Below are 22,887 nucleotides of genomic sequence, written 5' to 3'. Positions count from 1 at the left end.
CTGCTGGTTTTTGTTCATCTTCTGTTAGGGAATCCAGTGATTCCTGAAGATTTTAAAGTTCTTTTTAACAGTCTCATTGTCAGCAATGCATTTTCAGTGTCAGATGTTTCTTAAATATCCTCCTTTGTTGTGAGGTTTTTCTGCTTTTCTGTCTCTCTCCAGGTGCTTGTTGTCACCCATCTGTCTCCTTCTCTTTCTGCAAAAATACAAGCAAATCCTTTCTCCCAAGCAGTTAACCTATCTAATTCCTTTCTATTTACCACTTTTGGGATTTCTCCTCATCATCTGGCAATTACATTGTAGCTGTTTGCACTGAACACTGCCCAGTTGGGTTAAAAAGCCTGTATTCTCCCCAACTGTAATCTCTTCCTGCCATGTGATTATTTTTAGGCTGATTGATCACATCAGAGTCCTAACAGTCTAAAGACTCTCTGGGTGTAAACTCAGCTGCTATCATGCCCTACCTATTTTTGATTGCTATCTTGGAGCTGGGCTCCACCTCTCATTTCCCTGGGTCAATCTACAGTCTGAGGCCCAGTGGAAGCCTTTGTTGCATTTTGGACATGGGGTTTTAGGTTTTCTCTCACCCTGTCTTCTTATTCTATCTCCATAGTTACATTGAGCTCTAAGATGTCCTATTTTTCCACACTGAAAACATCAACAATTTTCTCTAGATGTCCCTTGCCAAGAGGGACCCTGTCTTTCCATGTTCATCATAGTTTGGGTATAATAAGCATTTGTGCCCACTGTGGCACAGCGTCTTATGATCTCCTCTAAAGGAGCATCTTTGTCTTGTCCCCATATAATTCTTTTGCAAACCTCATTGCCATTTTCCTTAGCCAGATGTCTGGTCATTATTTCTTTAGCAACATTATCTCCAATGGTTCTTGTTACAGCTGTTTGCAAACATCCCACAAAATCTGCAAAAGGTTCATTAGGACCTTGCTCTATTTTTGTGAAGGCTTCCCTTGATCTTTTTGTCCTGAGACGGAACCCTAAGCTTTTATTGCAGCCTTAGAAATTTGCTCATACACTGGTATGGGATAATAAATCTGTTCTGAATTCTCTCCATATTGACCTTCATCAGCTAGTTGGTCAAAAGGAATTTGTACGTTAGCTCCTGTTTGCCTATTGCATTGGGCTTGAATCCTACATAATTCATGAAACTCCGAAAACCACAACAAATTTTGTCCAGGTTCCAAACATGTTCTTGCTATGGATTTCCAATCATTTGGGGTTAAGATTTCATAAGACAAATTATCTATTAACAGTTTAACATAAGAGGATGTAGCCCTATAAAGAGTGCAACCCTTTTCCAAATCATTAATTTTTTCCAAATTAAAAGGAGTGTATTTTCTCCCTTTTTGACCTCAAGAGTCAAGCTCTTCGATCACAGGGTATGCATTTATAAAATCAGATATATCTTCTCCTTATTTTTTTGCCTTAATTAATGCCTTTTCTAATCTTGTCACAGGCTCCTTAATAGGTGGTTCTGATTGCATTACTGCCTCTCTACCTCTTCCTTCTCCCTCCATCCATGAAGGGTTAATTGAGGGGGGAGAATCATGAGATGTGGAATGATTTAATTTCTCCTGCTGTGAAGTATCACACTCAAAATTGTACTTAACTCCATTCTTATCTGATTCTTCCTCCTTTTAACCTAGTTTAGTTGGCCCCTCCCCTTCTTGCTCTTTCTTCTTTTCCCTTATTTTAACACTTATAAAATTTCCTAAAGCCAGTTGTATTAAATTATATGTATTAAGTATGTCTTTGGAAATTGAGTCAGGTCCATTTTTATTGTAGAATTGACAAAGATCCTCTCCTACTAATTTCCACTCCTCTAGATTCAATTCTTTTTCCATAGAGAAACAAGGACATATGTGCTTTACAGTTGCTAAAAGTTCAGTGATCTGCTGCAAAATTATAATCAAACCTTGGCTTTTTATAACCTTGACAATGCTCTCTAAACATTTTCCTTGAACAGAAACAGAAGGCTGTTTTCTAAACATCTGTCCCATCTTAGATGAAATTCTACTTTAACTCTTTTAACAAAATTTCTTTGTTGTACTCACCCTAATTTCTGGGTCAAGAAGACTTTTCCACTGGATTCAGGATCAGAGGCTTTTCCACTGAAATCCACTGAGGGGCCTGTCAGGGCACCAAAATGTGCTGTTCTCTTCCTTTTTATAATATAAATGATGGTTCTCCGGGAGCAGGTTTCTTGGGGAGGTTTTCTGGAGGCAGTCTTAGTTTCAGTTCAGAGTAATAATCACCTCAAAATACAGCCAGCTGATAAAATCCAAACGTTTATTTCTTATCTCTTTCCTTGGTTCTGAGAGCTCTCATTGCTAATCTTCTGCCTCTGTCAGCTTCAGCTTCTCTTCTTCCAAATATCTCCAGCCAGCACCAAAGTGAAAGTTGGAATGAATCTGATTCTACCTCTGAGAGTGGTTTGTGATCTTCCTCCCAGAGTACTCTGTGTCTGTCCCAGACACAGGCTCTCTGGCCCTAAGAGCTTCTTGCTTATATGAGCTCTCTACAGGTGTGAACACAAGAATTGTTTCTATCAGTTCTACTTAGTACCTTGTTTCAAGTTCTGGCCCTTATATAACATCTCCTCGTAAGATCAGATCAACCATACTGGACCATGCTAAATTAGATAATTATTGTCTCTATCAACTCTAATGAGTTAACACTTCATAAGGATTCAACAATGAAGGGATACTATCTTTAAGAAATGATGAAATTAAGGGATGAGAGGAGAATGTGCTGGGAGAAAGGGAAATGGAGAAATGGAATTATGTAAATTATCTGCCATAAAAATTAGGGAAGAAAAAGATATTACAGTGGAGGTGAAGAGGGGGAGGAGAGGTCAAAAGAATGAATCATACTTTCATCAGAACTGGTTAAAAAATAACTTATTCAGACCAAAAAGTAATTGGAAACTAAATAATCTCATCTTAAAGAATGATTGGGTGAAACAGCAAATTATAGACACAATTAATAATTTCACTCAAGATAATGACAACAATGAGACATCATATCAAAATTTATGGGATGCAGCCAAAGCAGTAATAAGGGGAAATTTTATATCCTTAGAGGCTTACTTGAATAAAATAGAAAAAGAGAAGATCAATGAATTGAGCCTGGAACTTAAAAAGTTTGAAAAAGACCAAATTAAAAACCCCCAATCAATTACTAAACTTGAAATTCTAAAATTAAAATGAGAAATTAATAATATAGAAAGCAAAAAAAAACTATTGAACTAACAAATAAAACTAAAAGTTGGTTTTATGAAAAAACCAATAAAATTGATAAACCTTTGGTAAATCTGATTAGAAAAAGGAGAGAGGGAAATCAAATTGGCAGTCTTAAAAATGAAAAAGGAGAACTTACCACTGATGAAGAGGAAATTAAAGAAATAATAAGGGGTTACTTTGCCCAACTTTATGCCAATAAATTTGATAACCTAAGCGAAATGGATGACTACCTCCAAAAATATAGGCTTCCCAGATTATCAGAGGAGGAAGTAAATTGCTTAAATAGTCCCATTTCAGAAAAAGAAATAGAACAAGCTATTAATCAACTCCCTAAAAAAAATCCCCAGGACCAGATGGATTTACATGTGAATTCTACCAAACATTCAAAGAACAATTAGCCCCAATACTTTATAAACTATTTGAAAAAATAGGGAATGAAGGAGTCCTACCAAAATCCTTTTATAACACAGACATGGTACTGATACCTAAACCAGGTAGGTTGAAAACAGAGAAAGAAAATTATAGACCAATCTCCCTAATGAATATTGATGCTAAAATCTTAAATAAGATATTAGCAAAAAGACTACAGAAAATCATCCCCAGGATAATACATCATGATCAAGTAGGATTTATACCAGGAATGCAGGGCTGGTTCAATATTAGGAAAACTATCAATATAATTGGCCATATTAATAATCAAATTAACAAAAACCATATGATCATCTCAATAGATGCAGAAAAAGCATTTGATAAAATCCAACATCCATTCCTATTAAAAACTCTTGAGAGTATAGGAATAAATGGACTTTTCCTTAAAATAATCAGTAGCATCTATTTAAAACCAGCAGTAAACATTATATGTAACGGGGACAAACTGCAACCATTCCCAATAAGATCAGGAGTAAAACAAGGTTGCCCACTATCACCGTTACTATTTAATATTGTATTAGAAATGCTAGCTTTGGCAATAAGAGTTGAGAAAGAGATTAAAGGAATAAGAATAGGCAATGAGGAAACCAAATTATCACTCTTTGCTGATGATATGATGGTATACTTAGAAAACCCCAGAGATTCTACCAAAAAGTTATTAGAAACAATCCACACCTTCAGCAAAGTTGCAGGATTTAAAATAAACCCACATAAGTCATCAACATTCTTATATATCACTAACAAAACCCAACAGTTAGAGTTACAAAAAGAAATTCCATTTAAAGTAACTACTGATTGTATAAAATATTTAGGAATCTATCTGCCAAGGGAAAATCAGAAACTTTATGAGCAAAACTACAAAACACTTTCCACACAAATTAAGTCTGATCTAACCAACTGGAAAAATATTAAATGCTCTTGGGTTGGGCGAGCAAATATAATAAAGATGACAATACTACCTAAATTAATCTACTTATTTAGCGCTATACCAATCAGACTCCCAAAAAACTACTTTGATGAATTAGAAAAAATAACAACAATGTTCATATGGAAAAACAAAAGGTCAAGAATTTCAAGGGAATTAATGAAAAAAAAATCAAATGAAGGTGGCCTAGCTGTACCAGATCTAAAATTATATTATAAAGCAGCAGTTACTAAAACCATCTGGTATTGGCTAAGAAATAGACTAGTCGATCAATGGAATAGGTTAGGTTCAAAGGACAAAACAGCCAATAACTTTAATAATATAGTGCTTGATAAACCCAAAGACACCAGTTTCTGGGATAAGAATGCATTATTTGAAAAAAATTGCTGGGAAAATTGGAAATCAATATGGCAGAAACTAGGCATTGACCCACACTTAACACCGTACACCAAGATAAGGTCAAAATGGGTTCATGATCTAGGCATAAAGAATGAGATGATAAATAAATTGGAAGAGCATAGGATAGTTTACCTCGCAGACCTGTGGAAGAGGGAGGAATTTATGACCAAAGAAGAACTAGAGATCACTATTGACCACAACATAGAAAATTTTGATTATATCAAATTGAAAAATTTTTGTACAAACAAAACAAATGCAAACAAGATTAGAAGGGAAACAATAAACTGGGAAAACATTTTTACAATCAAAGGTTCTGATAAAGGCCTCATTTCCAAAATATATAGAGAATTGACTCTAATCTATAAGAAATCAAACCATTCTCCAATTGATAAATGGTCAAAGGGTATGAACAGACAATTCTCAGACGAAGAAATTGAAACTATTTATAGACATATGAAAATATGCTTCAAATCATTATTAATCAGAGAAATGCAAATTAAGACAACTCTGAGATACCACTACACACCTGTCAGATTGGCTAGAATGACAGGGAAAGATAATGGGGAATGTTGGAGGGGATGTGGGAAAACAGGAACACTGATACATTGTTGGTGGAATTGTGAACACATCCAGCCATTCTGGAGAGCAATTTGGAACTATGCTCAAAAAGTTATTAAACTGTGTATATCCTTTGATCCAGCAGTGTTTCTACTGGGCTTATACCCCAAAGAGGTACTAAAGAAAGGAAAGGGACCTGTATGTGCCAAAATGTTTGTGGCAGCCCTGTTTGTAGTGGCTAGAAGCTGGAAAATGAAAGGATGTCCATCAATTGGAGAATGCTTGAGTAAATTGTGGTATATGAATGTTATGGAATATTATTGTTCTGTAAGGAATGACCAGCAGGATGAATACAGAGAAGACTGGCGAGACTTACATGAACTGATGCTGAGTGAAATGAGCAGAACCAGGAGATCATTATATACCTCAACAACGATACTGTTTGAGGATGTATTCTGATGGAAGTGGATCTCTTCAATAAAGAGAGCCTTAATTGATCAAAGACGGACACAAGCAGCTACACCCAGAGAAAGAACACTGGGAAATGAATATAAACTGCTTGCATTTTTGTTTTTCTTCCTGGGTTATTTATACCTTCTGAATTCAATTCTCCCTGTTTGAAACTGTTCGGTTCTGCACACATATATTGTATCTAGGATATACTGCAACCCATTCAACATGTAAAGGACTCTTGCCATCTGGGGGAAGGGGTGGGAGGGAGGGAGGGGAAAAATCAGAAAAGAAGTGAATGCAAGGGATAATGCTGTAAAAAATTACCCTGGCATGCGTTCTATCAATAGAAAGTTATTTTTTAAAAAAATTTAAAAAAAGAACATTCTATATGGGTATAAAAATCTATTTTACCCTACAGAAAAATAGTAGAGCAATAAAGGATACAGGAATGGAGAAGAGTGAAAAAAGAGGACAATTTGAGGGAGAGACTGCTCAACAGGTAAACATTTGAAGATGGGCAGGGTGAAAGGAGAGGGAATATAATAAATTTTGAAGCTAGTATCTCTTATAAGGCCTTAATTTGCAAATATAGAGGAAATTGAATCAGATTTATAAAAAATAAGAGCCATGCCTCAATTGATAAATGATGAAAAGATATGACCTATGCTCAAAGGGCTATAAATTTATGCATATCTTTTGATCTAACAATACCAATACTGGGCATGAATATCAAAATAATTTTTTAATAAAAGAAAAAGGACTCATATGTACAAAAATATTTGTAGTAGCTCTCTTCCCAGGGCAAAAAATTGAAAATTGAGGGGATGCCCATCAACTGGAAAATGACTGAATAAAACTGTAGTATATGATTTTCATGGAATATTATTGTTCTATAGGAAATGATGAACAGGATGCTCTCAAAAAAAAAAAAAAACACCTGGGAAGTCCTCCATGAACTCAAGCAAAGTGAAATGCACTGTATACAAAGTAATAGCAACATTCTGGAATGATGAGATGTAAATGACTTTTCTATTCTCAACAATACAATTATCCACGACTACTCGTGGAAACTTGTACTTTTTATGATGAAAAATTCTATGTATATCCAGAGAAGAAACATGTTTCATCTGAATGTAGACTAAAACATACTTTTTAAATTTTATTTTTCTTGAGGGTTTTTTAATGAGGGTGGGAGATTTAAATTTTCTTTTACAGCATGACTTTTATGAAAATATTTTGCATAGCTTCACATATAGTGTCTTAATGGGGTTTAAGGATGAAGATAAGGAAAAGAATCTGGAATTCAAAAGTTTAAAAAATGTAAAAATTGTTTTAAATGTCACTGGGGAAATATAAAGAAAGAAAGAAAAAAGGAAAAAAAAATATGAATTCATCTCATGTCTTGCAAGAGCTCAAAAAGGATTCTGAAAATCATGTAAGACAAGATAAGGTTAAAATGATGTCTTGATTTAGACATAAAAGGTCTGTAAGAAAAAACAAGGAATAGTCAGCCTCTCAGATCTGTGAAGAAGGAAGGAATTAATGGCAAAAAAGGTACTGGAGAACATTAGGAAATGCAAAATGGATATTTTTGATTATATTGAATTTAAAAGTTTTTGTACAAACTAAATCAATGCAATGAAGATTAGAAGGAAAGCAGAAAACTGGGGGAAAATTATAATTTCTAAATCTTTTTCTAAAATGTATAAAGAATTGAATCAAGTTTATAATACAAGCCATTCTCCAATTGACAAGGGGTCAAAGGATACGAACAGACAATTAAAGCCCTTTCTAGTCATATGAAAAAATGCTCTAAGTCACTATTGATTGGAGAAATGCAGATTAAGCCAACTCTGAGGTACCACTTCACACCTCTCAGATTTACTAAGATGATAAGAAAAGATAATGATAAATGTTGAAGGGGATCTAGGCAAAATTGGGCCACTAATACATTTTTGGTGCAAATGTGAACTAATCCAACCATTCTGGGCAGCAATTTGGAACTATGCCTAAATAAAGGGTTGTCAAACTATGCATACCCATTGATCCAGCAGTATCTCTATTAGAGAGCATAAAAAAGGGAAAAGGATCCACATGTGCAAAAATGTTTGTAGCAATCTTTTTTGTACTGTCAAGGAACTGAGTGAATATGAGGTATATGAATGTAATGGAATATTGCTCTGTAAGAAATAATCAGCATACTGATTTCAGAAAGGCCTGGAGAGATTTACATGAACTGATGCTGAGTGAAGTGAGTAGAACCAAGAGAATATTGTACACAGTAACAACAAGTTTATGTGATGATCAGCTTTGATGGACTTGGCTCTTTTCAACAATGAGGTTATTCAAGGCAATTCCAATAGACTTGTGATAGAAAGAATCCTTCATATCCAGAGAAAGAACTATAAAGACTGAATATGGATCAAAGCACAGTATTTTCCCTTTTTGTCGATGTTTGCTTGCTTGTTTTTTTTTCCTTTCTCGTTTTCTTTTGATCTAATTTCTCTTGTGCAGCATGATAAGTGTGGAAATATGTTTAGAAAAATTTGACATTTAACCTATATTGGATTACTTGCTGTTCACAGGAGGAAGGAAGTGGAGGGGGGAAGGAAAAAAATTCGCATGTTTTTGAAAATATGTCTGCATGTTTTTGAAAAATAAAGTTATTATTAAAAAGAAAGAAAATCATGTAAAAAAGGCAGAGGGAAAATGGGAAGAGAAATGAGAACAATGCAAGAAAATAATGAAAAACAAGTCAACAGCTGGGTAAAGAAGACACAAAATACAATGAAAAAAGTAATGACTTAAAGAGATAGAAAGAGAAATCCCATTTAAAACAACTGGATCAAGATAATAAATCAGGTACACAAGATGCAATTGTGAAAGACATTAATATAATGTTTGATATACCCAAAGATTCCAACTTCTGGAACAAGAAATCATCACTATTTGACAAAAAATTCCTGGGAAAATTGGAGAATGGTATGGCAGAAACTAGGCATTGATCAACATCTAATACCCTCTTTCAAGATAAGGTCAACATGGCTTCATAATTTAGACATAAAGGGTGATACTGTGTGCATATTAATAAAGTAAGAAATAGTCTACCTGTCAGATCTGTGGAAAAGGTTGGAATTTATGTCCAAAGAAAAATTAGAGAATTATAATGTCTGGCTAGCTCAATGGAGGTCCTCCAAATGGGCTTTGGATTCAGCACAATAATCACCACAAGAATAATCTGGAATAAAGTCCAAAGTCTTTATTATCTCCTTCACAGTCTGTCTCCTTCACCTGGAGCTGGGATATCTTTCTAAGGGACCTTTAGATGGGCCTTGGCCTTAGTGGAGAAGTGAAGGAGACAAGACAGCCACCATGAGGGGCTATCTTCAAGTCTGTCCTCCAGCCTCCAGTCCTCTATCTCTGAGTCTGTCTTCCTTCTCAGATCTCTTAGCTCTTATATACTCAATTATAATTACATCATCATAGGTGTCAATCTTGTAGAATAGGTGTAAACTTGTAAAACTATACTAAGTACTAAGTACACGTAAACTAGAGAATCATTATCTTAATTCCACTAAGTTAACATTTTGTTGTAAGATTACTTGTATCAAGTACATTTGGCCCTCTACATCAAAATGAATAATTTTGATCACATTAAGTCAAAAGGCTTTTGCACAAACAAAACAAATACAACCAAGATTAGAAGAAAAGCATAAATCTCAGGAAAAAAATTTACAGCCAATATTTCTGATAAAGGCCTCATTTCAGAAATATATAGAAAATTGTGTCAGTTTATAAGAAAGCAAGTAATTATGCAATTGATAAATTGTCAAAGGATATGAACAGACAATTTTCAGATGAAGAAATTAAAACTATAGCCATGAAAAAATTATCTAAATCACTTTTGATTAGAGAAATGCAAATTAAGACATCTCTTAGGTACTACTACACACCTCTCAGATTGGCTAAGATGACAGGAAAAGATGATCAATGTTGGAGGGGATATGGACAAACTGGAACACTAATAAATTGTTTATGGAGTTGTGAACCGATCCAAACATTCTGGAGAGTCATTTGGAACTGTACACAAAGAGATTTCAAATTGTGCCTACCCTTTGATCCAGCAGTGCCACTACTAGGTCTGTATTCCAAGGAAATCATAAGAAAGGGGAAAGGATCCACATGTACAAAAATGTGCGGCAGCACTTTTTGTAGTGGCTAGGAATTGGAAATTGAGTGGATGCCCATCAATTGGAGAATGGCTGAATAAATTGTGGTATATGAATGTTATGGAATATTGTTGTTCTGTAAGAAATGACAAGCAGAATGATTTCTGAAAGGCCTGGAGAGACTTACATGAACTGATGCTTAGTGAAGTGAGCAGAATCAGGAGAACACTGTGCACAGTAAGAATAAGATTGTGTGATGTTCAACTGTGATGGACTTTGCTCTTCTCAACAATGTGGTGATTCAAGTCAGTTTCAATAGATGTGAGATGAAAAATGCCATCTGCATCCAGATAGACTGAATATTAATCAGAGCATAATATTTTCATTTTTTGTTTTTTTTTTCCTTTCTCATGTTTCTTTTTCTTTTGGTGTGATTTTTCTTGTACAATATGACAATGTGGAAATATGTTTAAAAGAATTGCACTTGTTTAACCTATATCACAATGTTTGCTGTCTTGGAAAAGAGAGAGGTGAGGAAGGGAAAGAGAAAAATTTGGAACACAAAGTCTTACAAAAATGAATGACAAAATAAAATATTATTAAAATATTTTAATTAGAATTGAGCAACTGGAAGCTAATAACTATGAGAAATCAACAATAAAACAAAAACAAAAGAATGGAAAAAAAAGAAAAATGTGAAGTGAGATATCGTTGGAAAAACAAGTGATCTGGAAAACAAATCCAGGAAAGATAATTGAAAAATTATTGGACTACCTGAAACCCAAGATAAAATAGGACCTAGACATCATTTTTCAAGAAATTGTGAAGAAAAACTGCCCTGATATTCTGTAAACATAGGGAAAAGTAGAAATTGAAAGAATCCATCAATTACCTCCTAAAAGAAAATGAAAACTCCCAGGAAAATTATAGGTAAATTCCAGAACTCCCAGGACAAGGAGAAAATACCTCAAACATTCAGAAAAGAACAATTTAAATCTCTGAGAGCCAGTCAGGTTATCACAAGATTTTTCAGCTTCTACATTAAAGGATCAGAGGGCTTAAAATATGGTATTACAGAGGGCAAAGGAGTCAGGATTACAAGAATCAAAACTCAGTATAATCCATCAGGGGGAAATGGAAATACAATTAAATAGAGATCTTTCAAGTATTCTTGATGAAAAGACCAGAGATGAACAGAAAGTTTAACTTTGAAATACAAGATTCAAGAGAAGCATAAATAGGTAATCAGGAAAGGGAAATCCTTTTTTAAATTATTTTATTAATTTTAATAAAACTTTATTTTCAAAACATATGAATGGATAATTTGACAACATTGATGATTGCAGAACCTTGTGTTTCAGATTTTCTACTACATCCCCCTACCCCCTCCCCTAGATGGCAAGCAATTCAATATGTGTTAAACATATTAAAATATGTTAAATCCAATACGTATAAAAATATTTGTACGATTCCCTTGCTGCACAAGATAAATCAGATCAAAAAAAGAAAATAAATGAGGAAGAAAACAAAATGCAAGCAAACAACATCAAAAAGAGTGAGAATGTTATATTGTGATCCACATTCAGTTCCTTCAATCCTCTCTCTGGATGTAGATGGCTCTCTTCATCTCAAGATCTTTGGAACTGGCATCAATCACCTCATTGTTGGAAAGAGTCACTTTCATCAGAATTGATCTTTGTATAATATTGATGTTGTTGTGTACAATGATCTCCCGGTTCAGCTCATTTCACTTTGCATCATTTCATGTAAGTCTCTCCAGGCCTCTCTAAAATCATCCTCCTGATCATTTCTTATAGAACAATAATATTCCATAACATTTATATACCATTACTTATTAGGTCATTCTCCAACTGATGAACATTCATTCAGTTTCCAGTTTCTTGCCACTATGAAAAGAGCTACCAAAATATTTTTATACATGTGGGTCCCTTGCCTTCATTTAAGATCTCTTTAGGACATAGACCCAATAGAAAGTCTGCTGGGTCAAAGGGTATGCACAGTTTGATAACTTTTGAACACAATTCCAAATTGCTCTCCAGAATGGCTGGATCCTTTCACAACTCCACCAATGATGTCCTAGTTTTCCTACATCCCCTCCAACACTCATCCTTGTCTTTTCCTATCATCTTAGCCAATCTGAAAGGTGTGTAGTAGTATCTCAGAGTTGTCTTAATTTACATTTCTCTGATTAATAATGACTTGGAGCATCTTTTCATAGGACTAGATATAGTTTCAATTTCTTCATCTGAGAATCATCTGTTCATATCCTTTGATCATTTATCAACTGGAGAATGGCTTGATTTCTTATAAATTAGAGTCAATTCTCTATATATTTTAGAAATGAGGGCTTTATCAAATCCTTTGGATGTAAAAATGTTTTCCCAGTTTACTGCTTCCCTTCTAATCTTGTCTGCATTAGTTTTGTTTGTTCAAAAACTTTTTAACTTAATATAATCAAAATTATTTGTTTTGTGATCAATAATGACCTCTAGTTCTTCTTTGGTCACAAATTCCTTTCTCCTCCACAAATCTGAGAGGTAAACTATCCTATGTTCTTCTAAGTTGTTTATAGTATCATTCTTTATGTCTAGATCATGAACCCATTTTGACCTTATCTTGCAAGGTATATGGTGTTAGGTGTGGGTTTGTGCCTAATTTCTGCCATACTAATTTCCAGTTTTCCCAGCAGATTAGTCAAACATTGAATTCTTATTCCAAAAGTTGGGATCTTTGGGTTTGGCAAACACTAGAATATTATAGTTATTGACTATTTTGTCCTGTGAACCTAACCTATTCTATTGATCAACTAGTCTATTTTTTAACCAATACCAAATGGTTTTGGTGACTGCTGCTTTATATAATAGTTTTAGATCAGGTACAGCTAGGCCACCTTCATTTGATTTTTTTTTCATTAGTTCCCTTGAAAGTCTTGACCTTTTGTTCTTCCAGATTAATTTTCTTGTTATTTTTTCTAGGTCATTAAAATAGTTTTTTGGGATTCTAATTGGTATAGCACTAAATAGATTAGTTTAGGTAGTATTGTCATCTTTATTATATCCACTGGACTTATCCAAGAGCAGTTAATATTTTTCCAATTGGTTAGATTTGACTTTGTGTGGAAAGAGTTTTGTAGTTTTGCTCATATAGTTCCTGACTTTCCCTTGGCAGATAGATTTCCAAATGTTTTATACTATGGGCAGTTATTTTAAATGGAATTTCTCTTTGTATCTCTAGCTATTGGATTTTGTTAGTGATATATAAGAATGCTGATAACATTTATTTTGTATCCTGCACAACTTTGCTAAAGTTGTGGATTATTTCTAATAGCTTTTTAGTAGAACCTCTGGGGTTCTCTAAGTATATCATCATATCATCTGCAAAGAGTGATAATTTGGTTTTCTCTGGACCTACTCTAATTCCTTTAACCTCTTTTTTTTCTCTTACTGCTAAAGCTAACATTTCTAATACAATATTCAATAGTAATGATGATAGTGGGAAGCTTTGTTTCATTCCTGATCTTATTGGGAATGATTCTAGTTTGTTCCCATTGTATATGATTCTTGCTGATGGTTTTAAATAGATGTTACTGATCATTTTAAGCAAAAGACCATTTATTCCAATAATGTCTAGTGTTTTTAATAGAAATGGGTGTTGGATTTTATCAAATGCTTTTTCTGCATTTATTGAGATAATTATATGTTTTTTGTTAGTTTGGTTATTGATATAGTTAATTATGCTGATAGTTTTCTGAATATTGAAGTAGCCCTACATTCCTGGTATAAATTCTACTTGGCCATATTGTATTATCTTGAGGGTGACTTTCTGTAATCTCATTGCTAATATTTTATTTATGGTTTTTGCATTAATATTCATTAGGGAAATTGGTCTATAACATTCTTTCTCTGTTTTCACTCTACTTGGTTTAGCTATCAGCACCACATCTGTGTCATAAAAGGAATTTGGTAGGATTCCTTCTTTCCCTATTTTTTTCAAATAATTTTCATAGTATTAGAATTAATTTTTTCTTTGAAAGTTTGGTAGAATTCACGTGTAAAACTCTGATTCTGGGAATTTTTTTTTAGGGAGTTGAGTAATAGCTTGTTCTATTTCTTTTTTCTAAAATGGGACTATTTAAATAATTCATTTCCTCTTCAGTTAACCTGAGCAATCTATATTTTTGTAGATATTCCTCCATTTCATTTAGATTATCAAATTTATTGGCATATAGTTGGGCAAAATATCTCCTAATTATTGCTCTAATTTCCTCTTAAGTTGGTGGAAAGTTCTCCCTTTTTAGTTTTGAGACTAACAATTTGATTTTTTCTTTCCTTTTTCTATTCAAATTGACTAAAGGCTATTTTGTTGTTTGTTTTAATAAAACCAACTTTTAGTTTTATTTATTAATTCAATAGTTTTCTTATTTTCAATTTTATTAATCTGCCCTTTGATTTTCAGAATTTCAAATTTGGTATTTAATTAAGGGTTTTAAATTTGTTCTTTTTCTAGATTTTTTAGTTGTAAGCCCAATTAATTATTTTATGCAAGTAAGCATCTAGAAATATAAAATTTCCCCTTATTTCCACTTTGACTGCTTCCCACAAATTTTGGTATGTTGTCTCATTATTGTCATTCTCTTGGATGAAATTATTGATTGTGTCTATGATTTGCTATTTCATCCATTCATTCTTTAGGATTAGGTTATTTACAATTTCGTCTTGGTCTATTTTCTCCTGGCCTTATATTGCACATGATTTTTATTGAGTCATGATCTGGAAAAAATGCATTTACTGCATTTGATTTTTGAGGTTTTTATGCCCTAACACATGGTCAATTTTTGTATAAGTTCTATGAACCACTGAGAAAAAAGTAAACTCCTTTCTGCCTCCATTCAATTTTCTTCAAAGTTGTAGCATATCTAACTTTCCTAGTATTCTATTTACCTCTTTAACTTCTTATTTATTTTGTGGTTCAATGTATCTAGTTCTGAGAGATCCAGATTGAAATCCCCCACTAGTGTAGTTTTGCTATCTATTTCTTCTTGCATCTCTCTTAACTTCTCTAGGAATTTGGATGATATACCACTTAGTGCATATATATTTAGTATTGAAATTGCTTCATTATCTATGGTACCTTTTAGTAAAATATAGTTTCCTTCCCTATCTCTTTTAATTAGATCTACTTTTGCTTTTACTTGATCTGAGATCAGGACTGCTAACCCCTGTTTTTTTTTTTTTTTTTTTTTTTTTTTACTTTACCTGAAGCATACTAAATTCTGTTTCAGGCCTTTACCTTCGCTCTGTATGTATTCTGGCTTTTAATCCAGTCTGCTATCTGTTTCCATTTTATGGGAGATTTCATCTCATTCACATTCACAGTTAAAATAACTAATTTCATATTTTTCTGTCATCTTATTTACCTTAGATTATGCTTTTCTCTTTCATTCCTCCCCAATATTTTGCTTTTGATGACCTCCTCCCTTAAATAGTCCTCCCCTTTAGAGCCTATCCTCTTTTTACACCTATTCCCTAATACTTCTATTTCCCCTTCTATTAGTCTTTCTCTTTCTTTCCCCCCTTTCCCTCTCACTTCCCTATAAAGTGACACAAGTTTCTCTGTGAAACCAAATATGTCTGATATTCTCTCTTAGAAGTAAATTGGATGAGAGTAAGATTCACACAATGCTCATCCACCTCCATTCTTTCCTTCAATTATAATAGATTTTCTTTGCCTCTTTGTGAGATCTACTTGCCCTTATTTTACCTTCTTTTCATTTTTTTTCCAGAATGATCCTCTTTCCACCTCTAGTTTCTTTTTCATATCATCATAATAAAATCAAATTATACCCACATTCTCTCAGTATACCCATAACAAAAATATAGCTTTCAAGAGTTCTTTCTTTTTTACCTTTGTATGCTTCTTTCAAGTTCTGTGTTTGGAGATCAAGTTTTTTGTTCAGTTCTGGTCTTTTCATTAGAAATAGGTGAAATTCACCTATATCATTGAATGTCCATCTTCTTCCCTGAAAGATAATGCTCATTTTAGCTGGATAGTTTATTCTTGGCTGTAATCCAAGTTCCTTTGCCTTTCAGAATATCAGATTCCAGGCTCTTCATCCTTTAAGGTGGAAGATGCTAAATTTTGGGTAATCCTAATTGTGGCTCCACAATATTTAAATCATTTCTTTCTGCCTGCTGGCAATATCTTTTCCTTAGTGTGATAGTTCTGAAATTTAGCCACGATATTCCTTGGGGATTTAATTTGGGGGTGTCTTTTAAAAGCTGATCAGTGAATTCTTCCGATGGCTATTTTATCTTCTGATTCTAAAATGTCAGAGCAGGGTTTTTTTTTATGATCTCATGTAACAATGTCTAGGTTCCTTATTTTTATCATGGCTTTCAGGAAGTTCAATAATCTTTATATCATCTCTCCTAGATCTATTTTCCTGGTCAGTTGTTTTTTCCTAGGAGATATTTCATATTTACTAGTTGTTTTTTGTTTTTGTTTCTGTTTGACTGATTCTTGAAGTCTTATTGAATCATTCATTCCATTTGTTTTAGTGTATTATTTTCTTCAGTTACCTGTTTTAGCTCCTTTTGTAATTGACCAATTGAATTTTTGGTTCATTGCATTCTTTTTCCATTTCACAAATTTTGTTTTTCAGTGAATTGGTGTCTTTTTCATATCTCTTTTGTAGGGCATTATATGCTTTTTCCATTCCTTCTTATAATGATCTCATTTTCTGTCCCCATTTTTCTTCTAGCTCTCTTTTAACGTCCTTTATGCAATCTTCCAAGTAATGGGGACCAGCTCATGTCACCTTTTGGGTCTTCATTTGGAGATATTTTTCTTTAGGAACCTTAGGATTTGAAGTATGTTCTCCTCTCTCTCCATAAAAATTGTCTATGGTGAGAGTTCGTTTTGTTTTTTATGCATTTTTTTTAAGGCTTGAGGTCTGTTCAATGCAAAGAAATGACAGCTTCTTAAATTTGCCCTGGAACAGTTTTGCTGATTGATTTTCAGCACTGGATAATTATGACTAAGTCTGGCATTCTTCTGGGACTCAGTGGTTTACAATTTGCCTTTCGTAGCAAATCTGCCAAAATCACCTGCCTGCAATCAGGACAGAGTAGCCCAGGAGACTCACAGAACATTCCCAGGTGCATGGAAGCTGCAACATTCTGACTCCCAATCCCAGCTCCTTGCCCTGGTCTCCCTGTGCTGCTTTCTGGACTCAGCAGACTGTTTCCCTGCCCCGTTTGAAACAGATCTCTTCTGAAGTTCTTCCAAGGTATCTTCTTCTGGTAATGTGTTATACTCCAAATATTTGTGCATTTTTTGACTCCAAAAGCAGTTTAGAGCTTAATGTGCTGTTGGTTTGAGAGAAGGTCTTGTCTGCTTGTCTGCTCTCCACCATGTTGGCTCTGCCCCCTCTCAGGAAAGGGAAATCCTAAGGTTAATATGTTTATATTCCTATATGAGAAGAGGATACTTGTAACTCATAAGAACTTTAGCATTATTAGGGTAGTTAGAAGGCACTGGTATTAATTGAATATGAAGGGAGGATATCTAAAAAATAAAATTAAGATGAAATGTAATGTTCTCTTCTCTAAAATATAATCGTTCTCTGAGTGCAGGTTTCTTGGGGGGCTTCTGGAGACAGCCTTAGTTTCAGTTCAGTATAATAATCACCTCAAATGCAGCCAGGAGTTAAAGTCCAATTCCTTTATTGTCTCTTTCAAATCTTATCTCCTTCATTTGGGGCTCAGCTAGTTCTCTGGAGGCCTTCCCGATCTTGCCTCTATTCCTTTTCCTCTGCCAGCTTCATCTTCTAGCTCCCTCTGAATCCAAAACCTCCAGCCAGCACAAAGGTAGAAAATGGAATGAATCTGTCTTGCCTCCTCTAGTGGGCTTGTCCTTCTGACTTGTATATCTCTCTCAGAACACCAATAAGTCTAATACTTCCTTTAAATGTGCATATGGTGACAACTTATGTGGCCTTAGGAAATCTTTTACATTGTTTCAAGCAGGGTTTTATTTGATATTTTCAAAACATTAATTTTTTTTCTGATCTTAAGTATTTTGTCAACTTACTATATAGAAATCATGTTTTCATGTTTTAATATTCAATTAAATTCTGGATTGAGATTATAAAATTGTAAACAGAAAGGATAGAAACATTAATTCAGTACTTTTTAGCATATCAAATTGAAGTACATAGGTTCAAAACTTCAATTTTTATAGCAGTCTTCAAATACAATGCAGACATCTCCTGAAGATACTACCATATTATTTACAAAAGTGATACAGCTCTGAGGTATTATCATTTTTACATAAAACAAATCTTCTACAGACTTCACAGAAAAATTGATACTGTATGAAGCTTAGAAGTTATTATAAGTGATCAATAAGCTGAAAAGCTACAAAAGTTTGGCATCCTGGGCCACAAACAAACATGACATGTAAAGGAGGTAGGAAAACTATTTCTCCAGCTTTCTGAGTTGCAAGGACATTGCATAGTAAGTTTATAATTTTTAATTTTGCATAGAACCCTATATTTAGCTTTGGCCAGCTCTGAAAATACAATTAAGATGACACACCAGTTTGTTAGGTTGCTAAATTACTAAAATTTAGCCCCAATATTAAGTTCAAATGGGAATTTATTAAATCACAAAAAATCAAGCAATGAGTGTACCCTATTGGTTTCAAAAGTTGAAATTTTGAGAGTACCATTATTAATTTCTTTCTACTTTGAAGCACATGAAAAAACCAGCTTTGTACTATACTCGTAACTCATGAATAGGATTTTCTGTTGATTGGGACCAACGTGAAGGTATATTTCCACTTGGGAGGAGGAAATTCCACATCTAAGCAAAAACTAAGGAACAATGATCCTTGTTTCATTACTATTTCAATTCTGAAAGCAAAGGTTATTAATAACATTAGCAGTGAACATTACAAATCCTGACTAAATACTGTAAGGCTAAGGATAAGCCTACAAAAATCCCAACCAAATTAGCACAAGAATTAAAAGAATAATGCTAACTGAACTAAAAGTTCAGTAACAAAGAATTAAGGGAACAGCTTAATATTTTTTCTAATTATAACTGCAGTTGAAAAAACTTAATAATGTGCATTCTCACAATTAAAAATTTTAAATATCCAGTGAAATAGAGCACCTAAGTTTTTGAAGATGGATGTAGTCCTTCTTTTTATTGGTATACATAACTATTTGAAATGTATTCCCCTCCTACCTATTCTATTATTTAGCATAAATTTCAGCCAATTTCAACCATTTCAACCAATAAACTTGCATGTTCAAGGTATTCCATGCATTGTATCTATATACAGAAATCTATTTATTACCGTTGGGCTTGCCAACCTAACATTTTGTTGTTAAAGTTATTAAAAATTCATATATTATATTTAATAAACACTACAAACTATATGTCAAATTTCCAGGAAAGAATCTGAAATTCACATCAAATTTGCTTTAACTAATTGAAATCTTAAATAACTGGACAAAAGAAATTGCTGCCAAAATAAATTTGAAATGATGGGCTAAAGAAAAACAACTTTTAAAATAGTCATATATACATCTATTTCAAGACTACCTATGCTAACTAACCCCTTTTCCCAAAGTTTTACCAAAAAAACAGTAAAATATATGCGAAATTTTGTTGCAGTCATACAAGGGTTGTCAGGTCAAATGCAACAAAAACTAAGATGCAATTCTACATTTATTAAACTACAATTCAAAGCACACTAGACATATCTAATTGAAGTCACACTGGTCTTCCACTGACATTTGATATATTTTGAATGAAAGACAATAACTTTACAGTACTTTTTAATAGGAATCCTTAGTATAAAAATTGTAAATCCAAGTGACATGCTTCCAACTTCACTAAGTTGTTATGGGCCAGAACTCTGAAACAAAGATTCTTACAAGGTATTAAGTCAGTGGAATTGATAAAGACAATGGTTATCTAGTTTAGCATGGTGCTTAATAGTTCTCTAGTTCAGTCCATGTACTTAGTACTTAATATAGTTCTACAAGATTCACATCTATAATAATGCAATTATAAGAGAGCATATAAACTGGGAGCCTCAGCCAGATTCAGAGCTAGGGAAGACAAGAGGACTGGAGGCTGAAGCACAAGTCCTTGGACTCAGATTCATTCATCCCATCTCACACCACCTTGGTGATAGACTTGGCCTCCTGCAGTTTCTCCACTGAAACCAAGACTCCTGAAGGCCTTTAAGAAAGCTAACCAGGCCCTAGGAAAGGAAACAAGACTTTGAAAGAAATAATAAAGGATTTGGACTTTAACACCTGGCTATTCTTGTGATGATTACTGAAACGAGGGCTACTCAAAGACCTCAAGAAAACCAATAAGAACATTATACTAAGTCATCCATTTTGTTGTATATTTTATTTTAAACACTTAGGGGTTGTATAACTGGTAAATTTATATCTAGACACATAATCTAGTTTCCACCTCATTCCAAAGAATTATAGTTGTGAGCTGGTTTTTGCCTTTTCCAATTAGCTATTATTACTAATTTCTTTCAAGTTTTGGAGAGTGAATAATAAAGATTGTTAAGTTTTTCTGCCACAGTGGAATATTGACCAGACAGGTTTAACTTGGAACTTCAGGTCCAAAAGAAAGTATTAATGCCTGTTTTTAAGCTTCCATGCAAAAGTTGCTGTTGTCTTGGCTCAACTGAATGCAAGAAGACATAAAGAAGTTCTTCATCACTGCCCCTGAAGTAATTCCAGCAGTTTGCATTTTATACAATCATGTAATAAATAGTTTCTGAAAATCATTAAAAGCAGATGTTTTATGAAGAGTATCTGTTCCCATATTATCAAAGATCAGCCAGTCTCCTACATGCAGATCAGGAAGAAAATAGTTTTCTATATTTTGATCAAGCTCATCAAAGGATAGACTCCAAAGGCTGCTTATAAATAGAGAAGCATCTTTCTTGTGTTTTTGTGAACTTCTGGAATGATATTCAAGTTCTTAGGCAAATTATTTACAAAAGAACCATAAACACCATCATTCATAACGGCTGGTTCATTACTCCCATGTTTTTCTGAAACTCTAGAGGAAACATCATTTTCAACAGTTTTCTTTATAATGATATGAACTGTTAAAGTAAATGCAGAAAATACATAATAGTCTGGTTCTGAAATGATCTTAATGCCAGATCTTTCAGGAAGGTAGACATTCAGCACAGGGTTGATGACATGATTAAGCTCTTGCAACTGAAATTCACTACCCATAAATTCTCCACCAATATCTAATATAGTCATCTTAAAACCAAATTTTCTAGCCCTGTCAAACACACATCGAGCATCAAATAAAGCATGAATATACACTTGAGGTTCTTTGCAAGAACTTGAAACATGAAACTTAATAACAACTAATATAATGTTAAGTTCCTTAGCACATTCCAAGAGGTATCTAAAATTGTTCAGTGTGGTGCCAAATTTCATGTTACTCTCTCCATCTTCACTAATATTTTCTCTTGTGATGTGTAGTAAGAACTTAGTATTTTGATGATTGTGCAATTTTCTTCAATTCAATTTCATTGTCACATGAAAGTATATTGGAGGGGGGAATGTATTGTTATATACAGAGGCTTTAAAGAAATAGCAATTTTGCTTTGAAATCACTGTACTGATAATATATTATGTGTATTATTATTAAAAGGAAGGAGGAAGCCTCACTGGTCATAGCAAGAAAAGCCTTAGAACATAAAATGTCAAAACTGGGAAGTTTCTAGGATATCGCATTTAAGAGGTGGCTTAGCAGTGTAGGTTCTGAAGCAAAATATGGATTGTACCTATAAGTCAGAATATCAGAACTGGAGGGGAGGTCCCTTAGAATATAGATTAGCTGCAATTTGGGTAATGTTGAAATCAAGAATCACATTATATTCGTGGTGTCATGTCGGTTCAGGGCCTGGGACCGCGAGTTTGCTTTACTCTGGCTGCTTGCAGTTCCCGTTCTAATAATAATAAGCACAACTATGTTCCTAAAAAAATAAAATAAAGTAAAAATAAAATAAAAAAGAATGTCTGAGAGGGAACTTTGAAGATAACATGTAAGAGTTGTCCAGAGCCTGAGAAAAAAAATTTCGAGAGTGATTCTTATCTCAGACAAAGCAAAAGCAAAAATAGATCTAATTTTTTTCTTCTCTAAAAAATTTTATTTTTTCCAAGCACATGTAGTTCTTAACATGCGTTTTTGTAAGACTGCATGTTTCATATTTTTCTCCCTCCCTGTCTTATCCCATCCCAAGACAGCAAGCAATCTGATTAGGTTAAAATTGTGCAATCCTTTTAAACATATTTCCATATTTGTCATGTTATGCAAGAAAAATCAGACCAAAAGGGGAAAAACCATAAGAAAGAAAAAGCAAGTAAAGAAATCAAAAAAAAAAAAAAAGAGAGAGAGAAAACTCTATGCTTTGATCCACATTTATCCCCCTCCCTCTGGATGCAGATGCTATTTTCCAGCCCAAGGCTATTGGAATTGTTTTGAATTATCACATTGCTGAGAAAAGTGAAGTTCTTCATAGTTGATCATCATATAATCTTGCTGTTACTATGTACAATGTTCTCCTCTTTCTGCTCACTTCACTCAGCATCAGTTCATGTAAGTCT

General features: G+C 33.7%; 1 pseudogene; it reads right to left on the bottom strand.

Moving 5' to 3' along the window:
• Positions 1 to 20,899: 20,899 nt before the first annotated feature.
• LOC127543045 (antizyme inhibitor 1-like) lies at positions 20,900 to 21,823 on the bottom strand (annotated as a pseudogene).
• Between the last annotated feature and the right edge of the window lie 1,064 nt (positions 21,824 to 22,887).

Source organism: Antechinus flavipes, chromosome X, assembly GCF_016432865.1.
Source record: "Antechinus flavipes isolate AdamAnt ecotype Samford, QLD, Australia chromosome X, AdamAnt_v2, whole genome shotgun sequence".
NCBI lineage: Eukaryota > Metazoa > Chordata > Mammalia > Dasyuromorphia > Dasyuridae > Antechinus > Antechinus flavipes.
The sequence above is the reverse complement of the archived record's forward strand: the minus strand, read 5'-3'. Positions and strand labels throughout refer to the sequence as shown.